Genomic DNA, 13,241 nt, shown 5'->3' on the forward strand with positions numbered 1-13,241 from the left:
AGTATGGAGTTTTGGGACACCTGGGTGGCTCAGTTAGTTAAGCATCCAACTCTTTTTTTTTTTTTTTTTTCAACGTTTATTTATTTTTGGGACAGAGAGAGACAGAGCATGAACGGGGGAGGGGCAGAGAGAGAGGGAGACACAGAATCGGAAACAGGCTCCAGGCTCTGAGCCATCAGCCCAGAGCCCGACGCGGGGCTCGAACTCACGGACCGTGAGATCGTGACCTGGTTGAAGTCGGACGCTTAACCGACTGCGCCACCCAGGCGCCCCAAGCATCCAACTCTTGATCTCAGCTCAGGTCATGGTCTCATGACTCACTGTACTTACAAGTGACAACTTGAGCCTGTCAATTAAAGAGGAAGAAGCTAGGGGTGCCTTGGTGGCTCAGTTGGTTAAGTGTGTGACTTCAGCTCAGGTCATGATCTCATGGTTTGTGAGTTCAAGCCCCACGTCAGGCTCTGTCCTGACAACTCAGAGCTTGGAGCCTGCTTCTGATGCTGTGTTTCCCTCTCTCTTTGCCTCTTCTCTGCTCATGCTCTGTCTCTGTCTCAAAAGTAAATATATATTTTTTTAATTTTTCAATAAAAAAATAAAGAGAAAGAAGCTCTTTGGTCCTCTAGCCTCTCATGCTGACTGCCATCAGAATCAGTGGGGTTGGGGCGCCTGGGAGGCCCAGTCGGTTGAACATCCAACTCGGTTTCGGCTCAGGTCATGATCTCACAGTTTGTGAGTTCAAGCCCCACATTAGGCTTTGTGCTGACAGCTGAGCCTGCTTGTGATTCTTTCTCTCTCTCTCTCTCTCTCTCTCTGCCCCTCCCTCCCCTGCTTTCTCTCATGTGTGCATGCTCTCTCTCTCTCTCTCTCTCTCAAAAATAAACAAAGAAACAAAGAATCAGTGGGGTTAAGTCATGTAAATTCACACTTTCAATGTCACGTCTGGTCTAATCCAGACTTCTTGGAAGGAATTACCAGATGCTCGGGAAGCCCAGAGGCACTTTGAGCAGGGATTCAGAGCAATCAGTAAGTAAGTTCACTGCTGAACTTGTGCTCCCTTCCCAGGCTTTCCTATCACCCTAAGGAGAGGGCCACCCCAGGGACATGGAAGATGAGGGAGGGGAAGCCAACAGGAAATCAATCAACCTATTCTCTAAAAATGTAATTCTTTATCTTTTCAAACTTGTGGAAGGTAAACGGGGACACATTTCATTCTAAAACAGAACACTGCTTTCAGGCGTCAGAATACATGTGGATTAAATGCTAATTAAGTGATTTCTTATTCCTGTCTAGTTCTCCCAGAGACCCATAAAATCCTTTTCTCTCCTTGACCTACTGTTAAAAACCTCTCCCCACACTCCCTTGTAAGAACTTAGGTATAAGTATGTAATTTTCAATAAGTCACTTGAAGTTGTACATACTCAGAAAAATGACATACTGTCTCATCCCCAATTGGCCCTGCTAGAAGCTTCTATCAAAGATACTTTGATCCACTTTATGTTTCCTTCTTTTTTGGTGTTTGCCAGAAGACAGCAAACAACAGTGCATCATCACAGTGCAGAGCACCTCTAACTCTGCCAACACGCCCAGTAATGAGGATGACCAATCGATAGGTCAACAAAATGAAGCCTTATATTTGAAATGTAAAAGGCATCTTAGAAACATGGAAACTTAAAGGATTCAAGATTCCTCTAAGATGGGCACAAGCACTTTTTAGAAAACATACCACATTATTATCCATTTTAATTACAAAATATTGGGGTGCCTGGGTGGTTCAGTTGGTTGGGTGTCTGACTTCGGCTCAGGTCATGATCTCATGGTCTGTGAGTCTGAGCCCCATGTCAGGCTCTGTGCTGACAGCTCAGAGCCTGGAGTCTGTTTCAGATTCTGTGTCTCCCTCTCTCTCTGACCCTCCCCTGTTCATGCTCTGTCTTTCTCTGTCTCAAAAATAAATAAACACTTTAATTACAAAATAATAAATATTCACATTTTTATAAATTCTCCAAATTTACATTTGTCCTACTTATAATGTGATAACTTGAGTGAGACATTTATTATAGTTTTATGGAGAGTGTATGTCATTACAGTTACTCACCCATGTAACTGCACACCAATGAATATGATTTCTTTGTGTGGAAGGAATATCATTGTCATTCCCTCTCCAAAAGAAAGACTTTGGGGAAATAATCAAAAGATCCATGTAATAGAGACCAATTATTTCTTAAAGCATTGAATTGATTCTAACCAATTTGGAAGAGAAACTACCTTAGAAATTCAAAGCTCCCTTGAAGCAAAAGTCAGGGAATAAATAAAGAAAAAAAAAATTTGGGGCGCCTGGGTGGCGCAGTCGGTTAAGCGTCCGACTTCAGCCAGGTCACGATCTCGCGGTCCGTGAGTTCGAGCCCCGCGTCAGGCTCTGGGCTGATGGCTCAGAGCCTGGAGCCTGTTTCCGATTCTGTGTCTCCCTCTCTCTCTGCCCCTCCCCCGTTCATGCTCTGTCTCTCTCTGTCCCAAAAAAAATAAATAAACGTTGAAAAAAAATTTAAAAAAAAAAAAGAAAAAATTTAATGAATGAATGAACAAAGAAACATTAATTCTAATTCTAGAGCAAGGAGAAGTTTTTCCTTATTTTTAGCACACTAGTATTAAGAAGATCAATATTCTTGTCATTGCTTACAAGATGTAAAATCTTTAACCCTCAAATTCTTTGAAATGGAATCCGATCATCTTCTTTCTAAAATGGTCTTAGAGAAACAAATACATGAATCCAGTGAATTAACACTCTCTCTTCTGGGCCTGGGAGTCTACTTATTTTTCACAAAACATAATTCAATTTTTACAATGTGATAATGCACTGCTTTTAATGACACTAGAATCAGTGTCTACATAGCTGTGTATCTCCTACACGAGTAAAATCTAAGCATTAGAAGTTATGACTTTAATAAATATCCAGTCCGATCTACTATCAAAGCCAAAAAAATTTGATGACACAAATTGGAAAAACCTGGAAAGATTAAATTATCCAATCAATCAAATTTTCTCCTATATACCACTTTTATGTTCAAGTGTTTCTTTCCTAAGACTCCTTGGAGAAAGATAGGTTGAAGAAAACCTAAATTCAGGATATAATTTTCTCCATTAAAAGGTAAAACTAAAAAAGGGGTCATATTTCAGCTAAAGGAAGATATTCAGTCTCATTTCAACAAACGTTTATAGTACAATTATCATGTATAAAACTCCAGGCAAGGGCACCATGAAGGGTAAAAATATGTACAATATATGGCCCTGCTTCCCAAAAACCCTTGTGTGAGAGAAAGAGTCGTGTGTAAGAACTCCATGGCATACGTAAAATATTGACAAAATATTTAGAGTATAAAAAAAGGAAGAAATTTTCTTCTGAGAATACCTAGGAAAAGATTCTTGCAAGTGGTAGTATCCAAAGTGAATCTCAAAGGATAAGCCAGCAATCAAATGTTAACACTGACATACAATTAAAACACAGCTCTGACAAGTATTGGTGTTTTCAAGCATAAGCTTCTAGAGGCAGGATTTTTTCCTAACACCTTGTCCAATACGATGCACAGATGTGAACTTAAGAAGTTACTTTGAAGATAATCATTTTCAATCATTTCCATCAAGTACCCAACTCCCTATTTTATACTTTCAAGTAGTAGCTAAAAGCAAATGGAAAATATTTTAGTGTATGAATCCCCAGGTTGAAATAATCTTGTATAATGATTAAATCCACAGGATTTGGAGTGAAAGCTGAGTTCAAATCCTTTATATAACCTAGCCATTTGACCTTGGAAAGATGACTAAATAATTTCTATGTCCCAATTTTCCCTTGTATTAAAAAAGTATTAAAAAATGGGATAGGATCTGCTTCATACCTTGTTGTAAATATAAAAGAAATAATATGTGTAATCTCATCCCTGATTTACAGCTAATGATTTGTTAACATTTCTCCAAGCACATATATTTTATCACAATTTTTACACATTACCTGTGTTTGTGGTCTTATACTGGTTATATTTGTTATTTACCTTCCAGTTTATGGTTTCCTAATATAAGGAAATTATACACACGACACTCTGCAGAAAGTTGTAAGAGGCATTTCTGAAAGACACGTAATGAGAAGAGGAAACCAAGAGCTGCTTTTAAAGGAGTTCATTTGTCTCTCTGGGCTCAGAACTGGTTTCCAGTGACATGGCTAAATGCACCAAGAAACTAGGAATTGTAGGCAAATACAGGACCCACTATGGTTCCTCCTTCAGAAAAAAAATGGTGAAGAAAACTGAAATAACCCAGCATACAGAGCACACTTTCTCCTTCTGTGGCAAAACCAAAATGAAAATATGAGCTGTGGGGGTCTGACACTAGGGTATAGCTGGTGGTGCCTGAGCCTATAACATCACTTCTGCTGTCACAGGAAAATCTGCCATCTGAAGGCTGAAGGAATTGAAAGGGCAGTAGAAGCTCCACCATTTGAAACATTGCTAGCCTACAATAAATGGGTTAATTTATGTAACAACAAATAAGGAAAGAAAGAAGAAAGAAAGAAAGAAAGAAAGAAAGAAAGAAAGAAAGAAAGAAGAGGAAAGAAGGAAGGAAGGAAGGAAGGACGGAAGGAAGGAAGGGAGTTCATTTGTGAGACAGAAGTAAAAATTAAAATAAAACCCAGCATGGTGGGCAAAAGATGCAGTGGTGCCATCAACCTAATAAGGAAGTACAAAGAAGTGTTGGACTATGTGGCATCAGTGATTTCAAAGGAACCTGACAAGTCACACCCCTTACGGGACGATTCATAAGTCCCCACTCCAAACCAAGCCCTGAGAATGTCTCCTTTCCCAGAGCCCCTTAACTGTTCTGGTCCTCCTCCCCTTCAATTGCAAAAGCCTCAGGCTTTCTCCCTTAGAACCAGTCACCGGGGAAATGAATATGCAAACAAACTTGAGATGAGATGTACTGTCCACCCAAGTCTGAAAATCTTGAATATTACAAACCTTCCTTGGTGAGCCAGTATCTCCCCCTTCTTTTGTTTGTCTTTAGGCAGAGTCTCTGTGACAGTTTATTTTTCCCCCAAGAACATTTTGCAGCTGAAGGGAGGAGGGGAGTAAAGAGACCACAAGATTACTGGTTGATACCTCCAAAGATAAACTGTTTGGGAATAAAGAAAGCATTCATAAGTTTGCTTTTCTTTGCTTTTATTGGTATCTCCATGTAACACTCTATTTACAGTGAAACATAGGTTATTGGGGTGATGAAGGGGAAAGTTATCCCAGATTGGAAGCTATGCTCCAGAGTCCATAGTCTCTTCTTCTTCCTAGGCACCCAGACTGGATTTCCCACTCCCCTCCAATTAGGTGAAGCCACTGAATATGAATGCCCGTGATCCAAGCCTGGCCCATAAAGACAAGCTAAGCCTCTCCTCTTCTGGCTTACTGAAATAGAAACACCCTCAGGATGAACTTGGAAGCCACTCCTTGAAGAAGGTAGGATTTCCATTAGCCTCAAGCCTAAGGATAAGTGGAGAACAGCATCTCTGACCTATCGACCCTTTGAGGCCTATGGCATGAGTCAGGAATATTCTTTTATTGTGCTTAAGCCATTACTCATTTGAGAGTGTATTTGTGATAGCAGTTCACCTACCCTAAGTATAGAGAAGGACTAGAGTAAGAAAGCATATTGCAGTGTGTATGACCTTTACCTGTATAAAGTGGTGGTGGTTTGCTTTGGTTTTAACTCCTTTAATACCCATTTCACCTTTATGGCTCTATGCACTTTCAGAAACTGAGGGCCCGAGACCTAATACTATGTTTCTGTTATTTGTATCACTCAAGAAATTCCAAGAGTTTGGGGAACTTTTAAGCCAGGAACTTTGGATGATTTGGTCATCTGAATGACAAATATATATTTCTTATAAATCACAATATTTCACTACCATCTGAGTTACTCTGAGAAGGATATATATGTGGCTATAATTTAACTTCAGAAAACTTTTATGGAGGAAAAACTGCTGCAGGGGGAAAAAAACATTGAGGTTTGGATAAGGGTAGAAATGGAGGACAGAAAGGAGAGGAAGAGGACCCATGTTTAGCACTCCAACCTGAGCTCCCAACAGCACCATTAGGATTTCTTCCCAGTGGCAGAGGAACTGACACCCAAGTCTTCTATTCTCTTCCAATATATCTCTGGGCTATGTCTTAGCAGAAAAAAAAAAAAAAACAAGTTGCACAAACAAGAGTTCAGGAATCTAGTTCCATTTTAATTGCTTACTATTTGTATGACCTTAAACAAATTTGTCTGTGCCTCTGTGCTCTTTGTGATACTGGTGTCGTATGGCCAAGACCACCTGTCTTATAGAATCAAATGGGTCAGTGAACACAAAACCCCTTGGAAATACGGAAAGAGCAATTCACATGTAAGTCATTATTATTGCCTTCCTCACTACGTCTCCTGTTATTTGCAAAGGCAGAGGAGGGAATCGATGCATAGATGACTTCTATTATCTTCACAGTCATATAGCTGTCTGTGAAAGATAAGCTTTCTCTTACCCTTACCTAGATTTAGGGCTGCACAGTGGGCACAGGGCATCAGCTATGGTTATGCAGCTCACTTATAGTCAGATGGCCTTTGGGGGCAATTTGAAGACTTCCTGGATGAACACATATCTCTTCACTGATTGGTTTTACCACCTGTTTCCATGGCAACTTTAGATCCATTTCACACTCACCCACTTTTGTTCCCATTCACTGTAACATCTCTTTAACAGCAAGAGACAGAAAGTTTAATAAAGTAGAAGCATTTTAATAAATGGAGGTGTAATTTACATAGAAGCTCTTGGCATTTTGGGAGTCTCTAGAGTTCTCTGTATGTTACAGTAGACTCAGAGATCTTTTGTCTAAGAAGAATGGAAGAAAGCAGATACTTTTTATAAAATTCCTTATAAGAATGTTGAGACAACATAGACTCACAAATCCTCTGCCATATTTTATAAACAGAGATCACTAGCCAGCATTTAGTTCTCCTTATTCTCCCAAAAAAACAAAATGCATGTTCTGAGTGCTTATTTGTCACACGCACATCTTCATGACTATCTCACGCTCTCCCTCCTTCCCAGCTTAGCATCACCTAATACCTGGTCATGAGGGGTGGGAGTCCACAGGTGGGACAGGGTAACAGCCACACCAAGACTGGTCTGTCAGGGTTCTGAGCAAGCTCACAACAATTCTACAAGGTAGTAGTTTTTTTCCCAGTTTTTCATTTGAGGTTACTGAGGCTCAAAATATCTGATTGACAGTGTTATGAAGTATATAGTGACAGAGCAAGAATCCAAACACACATACAAGTGTGACTTGAGCACATGGACTTGATCATACTTTGGTTCTATACTCTCCCTATAGCATAATCATCACAATTTTGAACACTGATAAATGACTCTGTTTCTTTGTTTGGGTTCCTTCCAGAAATCAGAACCGGAGACAAAGACTTGGCTGTACATAGTTGATTTAGGAACTGATCCCAGGAAACAGGAGCAAATAAGTGGAGAGAGTGAGACAGGAGATAGAAAAATTATTGTAAGTTGTCTTTTCAAGGTCACAGATGGAGTCCTCAAGGATGGATTCTTGTCTCTACCAGGACCTTGGAGAAGCATATAAAATGCCTTGTGGAATTACCCAGCTGTCAATAGGAGGCTGGAGCATTTATGCACTAATCTCCCACCTCCACCCCCATTGTCTAAGAGTTGTTCCTAAGCACATGAACTCTCCTGCAATATCTGGATGCTCTTGTGCACAACATAAGAAGCCCCTAGGGGCGCCTGGGTGGCGCAGTCGGTTAAGCGTCCAACTTCAGCCAGGTCACGATCTCGCGGTCCAGGAGTTCGAGCCCCGCGTCGGGCTCTGGGCTGATGGCTCAGAGCCTGGAGCCTGTTTCCGATTCTGTGTCTCCCTCTCTCTCTGCCCCTCGCCCGTTCATGCTCTGTCTCTCTCTGTCCCAAAAATAAATAAAAACGTTGGAAAAAAAATTAAAAAAAAAAAAAGAAGCCCCTAGAGTCAGAGAAGAACATAGGATAAAGCACAGAAAGACCCATAACTGGGTTCCAGGTGGTGGTTGGCTGGGTTGAGGTGAGACTAAGCTACAGCAGACCTGCCCACCACAACTACCACTGAAATGAGAGCTGGGCCCAGAGGCTGTGGTCCAGGCACCAGGGTGTCAGCTATACCAGAAGTCCAGGATATTTCACAACTTGCTGGAATAACGATTGATTTAGCCTTGTGACTTACACATTCATATCTAACACGAACATGACCTTGGTTACAGTTATAGAGCAGCACTATCACAATACACACAATGGATTCAGCAGTAGCTTCTCCGGAGCAGTGATCCTCATCCACGTGTGGATCCTCTGTGTCCCTTACTCTTCTCCTGGTTTCCTCACTAGAAAGTCTGCATGCACAAGTCCCTTAAACTCCATGTGTTTCAGCTTCCTCACCTATAAAATGGACATAATAAAATTCACCTCATAGTCTGAGGTAGGGTTAAATGAAATAATACATGTTAAGTACTTAGAAGGGTGCCTGGATATAGTAAGTCCTCAAAGGGGTGATAGAATTTTATCAAATAATTTGCAATTATGAACATAGCCATTTCCTTCTCTCATAGCAGGAGGTGAGTGCTTAAAAGCACTCCACGTCTTCCCACTCATGATTATAATATGCTAACCAAAAGCTTAAAACAAAATAACTACAAGTCCAGAAACCAAACACCATGATGACAGGAAATTTCACCACCCCAAACCCAACATTTTCTTGGCACTTTGTCTCAAAATAATGAAAAGTGATCTATGGCGTTCCTCTCTCGCTCAAGCTACAGCTAAAGGAAAAGGTTTCAAAGGCTCGTATATCTACTTGGTAAAAACCTTTTACTCTGGTGAAATAACAGCTGGTTGGAAAGGGGGGGGTGGGTGGTGAAACAACCCACACAGGAGCTGAGTAGCTTCTGGTCTCCATGGTAACAGTGTGTCATACTCTGACCCCTTTCATCACCTGATTCCCTTAGGACAAAGAAAGAGCAAGGAGACAAAACCCTAGGACCAAAAAAATGCAGTCATTTGTGGAGTAGATCATGATAAGTCAGCAAACACGGCCAGGAGGTGATTCTAACCACCTACAGTTATGTGACATTTCCTCAGAATTATTTTTTCAGTAAAGGTGATAGGTTACTATTGATCAAGCAGAGCTTAGTTGAAATTACTGCTTTCCCCTTGTACACCACAGCACATATGTAAGATGGCACCCTGGGGATTGGGGACAGTTTGCAGACAAGCCACCATTCATAGCAAGATAATTGGTCTCCACAGGTATGAAATTTATGATACTTTTCTTCTTACCATGAACCTTTGCTTGATTTCTAGGAAAGACACTAGACATCTTTTGAATGATCAAAGCTGCATATCTCAAAGCCAAGTCCAGGAGCTCCTACATCAGAATCCCTGGGGGCATTGTGCAGATTCCCAGGGCCGGTTGTCAGAAATTCTAGAAGAGCAAGTCTGGAGTGGAGCCAGGGAAGTTGTATTGAACGACCAGCCCCAGGGGGTTCCTATGCACCCTACAGTTTGAAACCACTCAGACCTGGAGAATTACTCAAAAACCTAACTTTAGCTAACTTTCCTCTACTCTGCTATCTGTGTTGGCATTCAAAAGATCATTTATAAATGTGACAAATTGCACTTTTCTACAGATGACCTACAGAGATAATCCATTTTTGAGCCAAAAAATATAGGGAAGCATTCAAAACCACTGAAGTGACAGGGAACAAAAATCTATTTTGGAAAAAGAGTTATAAATGAACAATGAAAACTGTAACCTTTGGCTTGACTAATTTTATTTAATTCCCTATATTGGCTCACCAGTTATAATAATGTCTATCTAATCAATGTGAAGAATACCTTTTACTTTTATAAGATAGAATTCCTATGTTAAAGAACAGAAACCTAATGCTCTACAACACTAACTTAGTTCATATCTCCTGGAAAATTGTACAGGTCACATTTAGATGACCATCCAATTTTATTCATACATTCATATATTCAAATATTTACTAAGCACCTATTAAGTGCCAGGCACTGCTCTATGTGCTGGGTTCAAAGAAGTCAAAACCCCTACCATGACAGAGCTTACATTTTAGAAGAGAGACAGGCAACAAACAATTAAGTAAAATAGTTACCAGGTCAGGTGGTTAAAAGTGCCATGGAAAAATATAAAGCAAGGCATAAGATGGTTGCAGTTTTTTTGTTTTTGGGTTGTTTTGTTTTGTTTTGTTTTTAGAGACAGAAAGAGCACGAGCACGGGAGAAGGGCAGAGGGAGAGAGAGAGAATCTTAAATAGGCTCCACCTTCAGTGCTGAGCTCAACGCTAGGCTCGATCCCATGACCCTGGGATCATGACCTGAGCCGAAATCAAGAGTTGGGCACTTAACCAACTGAGCCACCCAGGTGCCCTGAGGTGGCAGAACTTTTAATAACTGATATGAGAAGGCCTTTAAAAATGACATTTAAATAAAAATCTGAACATGATGAGGGAGCAAGCCTTACAAATATTGGGGAAAAGAATGTTCAAAGCAGGGGAAACACCAACTGCAAAAGCTGGACGCAGAAACATACTTGGCCTGTCAGAGGAACATCTGAGTCTACTGTGCTAGAAGGAAGTGAATGAGGGAGAAAATAGATGAGGTGACACATAATAATTCCAGCATGGGTGGCACATAACATGACCTTTGACTTTTATTCCAAATGAGATGGGAAGAAACTATAAGAAAATTTTGCACAGAGAATTACATGAACTGACTTACATCTAAAAGGACCATTCTGGGCGTGCCTGAATGGCTCAGTCAGTTGAGCCTGCGACTTCAGCTTAGGTCATGATCTTGCAGTTCATGAGTTCGAGCCCCGCATCACACTCTCAGCTGTCAGCACAGAGCCCACTTCAGATCCTCTGTCCCCCTGTTTCTCTCTGCCTCTACCCTGCTTGCACATGCTCTCATTTTCTCTCTCAAAAATGAATGGACATTTAATAAAAAATTTTTTTAATAAATAAAAAGATCATTCCAGCATCTGAATTGAGACTACCAGAGACACAGGAACAGAAAAAGGGATACCAGGTAGAATGTATTCCAGTACTTCATTGTGAAACAATGTTGGATAAGATTAGACTGGCAGTTGTGATGGTTGTGAGAAATGGTAAGATTCTAGAAAAAAATTTAAAGGCCGAGCCAAAAGAATTTGTGGAAGAATCAGATGTGGGATCAAGAAAGAGAAGACTCATGACTTTTTATCCAAGAAATTGGAAAGATGGATGTGGAAGAGTAGGAGAAGCAGGTTTGGGGACATTAATATTAAATCATCCGTTAGATACCCAGGTAGCATTGTCCAGTAGAGGCAGTTGGGTCTATGAGTCTGAAATTCAGGAGAGATATCTGGTCTGGAGACAAAAAACTGTGAATCAGCAGTCTGGGTGCTGTTTCCTAAGAAGTGAGTGTAAATAGAAAAGAGAAGCTAGGGGGGCACCTATGTGGCTCAGTGTGTTGAGCACCCAACTTCAGTTCAGGTCATCATCTTGTGGTCCATGGATTTGGGCCCTGCATTGGGTTCTGTGCTGACAGCTCAGAGCCTGGAGCCTGCTTCAGATTCTGTGTCTCCCTCTTTCTCTGTCCCTCCTCCTCTCACACACTATTTCCCTCTGTCTCTCAAAAATGAATAAATGTTAAAAAAAATTTTTTTAAAGAAAAGAGAAGCTCAATGTCTAAATACTGGAGTACCTCAATATTTAAAGATCAGGGTCTGAGTAGGAATCTTCAAAGAGACTGAGGAGTGGCCAGGGAGGTAATCGGAAAAGACAGAAAAGTGGAGTGTCCTTAAAGCCAAGTGATGAGCACATTTCAAAGAGTGGGAATGAACAAGATAACAAATGCTTCAAAGTCAGCAGCATGAGAGTTGGAAATTGACAATTTTATTTAGCAACGTGGAGGTGAATGATGGTCTTCACAAGGGCAGCTACATGTACTGGTGGGATCAAAATCCCGATTTTATTGAATTCCAGACAGAATAGAAGAAGAATTGGAGAGAAACAATATCAAAATTTCATTTCAAAACCTTAGCTCTAAATAGGAGGTGAGAAATGGTATGAAAATGGAAGGAAATGAGAGGTCATCAGAAGTGACTTTATTTTCCTTCCTTTCTTTTCTTTTTTCCTTTTTTTTTTTTTTTTTTTTTAATATATATGACATTTTAAGCAAATTTACAGTCGGGGCACCTGGGTGGCTCAGTTGGTTCAATGGCCCACTCTTGGTTTCGGCTCAGGTCATGATCTTGAGGTTTGTGTGTTCAAACCCCACATTGGACTCTGCACTGACAGACTGGGGCCTGTTTGAGATTCTCTCTCTCGCTATCTGTTTCTCTCTCTCTCTCTCTCTCTGCCCCTCCCCTGCTTCTGGCCTCTCTCTCTCTCTCTCAAAATAAATACACTTTTTTTAAAGGTATATTTACAGTCTTAGAATATTCAGGTAGAAAGGACCAATTTGATTACAAAGAACAGGAGGGAAGAATTGTTGAGCAGTCGGAATAGACAAGGGGAGGCATTAGAATTTTTTTCTTTGGTAACATCTATAACATCAGAAGAGAAAGAAGATGCATACAGCTGTATAGAAGTGGTCGTGGCACCTTATGGAAGTTCTCTGTTTTTCTCAGGAAAACAGGAAACACGCTCATCTAGAAGAAGATAAAGGGTTTTGGAGGTTTCCGAAGAGGCACAGGCTGAGAACTGTGTGTGGTCTAGGAGCCAGGGAGGAAATGGACTTGAGCATGGTGATGTGGCTGCCAGCAGCCCCAGGGGGCATCTCGATGTTGTAAGGTGAGACTAGTCAGCCATTGTGGCCTAAATACCCAGGGGAAGCAGGAGTTTAAGAGTCAAATCAAGAAGTCTGAATTAGCCATCATGAAAAGCTTTCCAACTCAGTTAAGAAATTTCTCCAGTTAATCTTGACAAAAGTCAGTTTGAGTATTTCTCATTCTTTCTTAGAAGTGCGGAGTCATGATTATTACCCCTGCCTGCTGGATGTGAATTTTGGAGAGTTAATTGCTGAATATATTGGTGTTTCCCTTTATAAGACAGTGAGGTATATATATTTTTTTAAATACCTCACTGTTTCCAACCCCCTCCTTTATTCTACGGTATAAAAGTCTCTAT

The 13,241-nt window shown here is 40.7% G+C and overlaps 1 pseudogene; it reads left to right on the forward strand.

Moving 5' to 3' along the window:
• The first annotated feature begins 4,203 nt into the window (after positions 1–4,203).
• Positions 4,204–4,470, forward strand: LOC124521305 (60S ribosomal protein L37a-like; annotated as a pseudogene).
• The last annotated feature ends 8,771 nt before the right edge of the window (positions 4,471–13,241 follow it).

Source organism: Lynx rufus, unplaced genomic scaffold (assembly GCF_022079265.1).
Source record: "Lynx rufus isolate CCGP_SWC_20201006 ecotype Redwood Valley unplaced genomic scaffold, mLynRuf1.p SCAF_3, whole genome shotgun sequence".
Classification (NCBI taxonomy): Eukaryota; Metazoa; Chordata; class Mammalia; order Carnivora; family Felidae; genus Lynx; species Lynx rufus.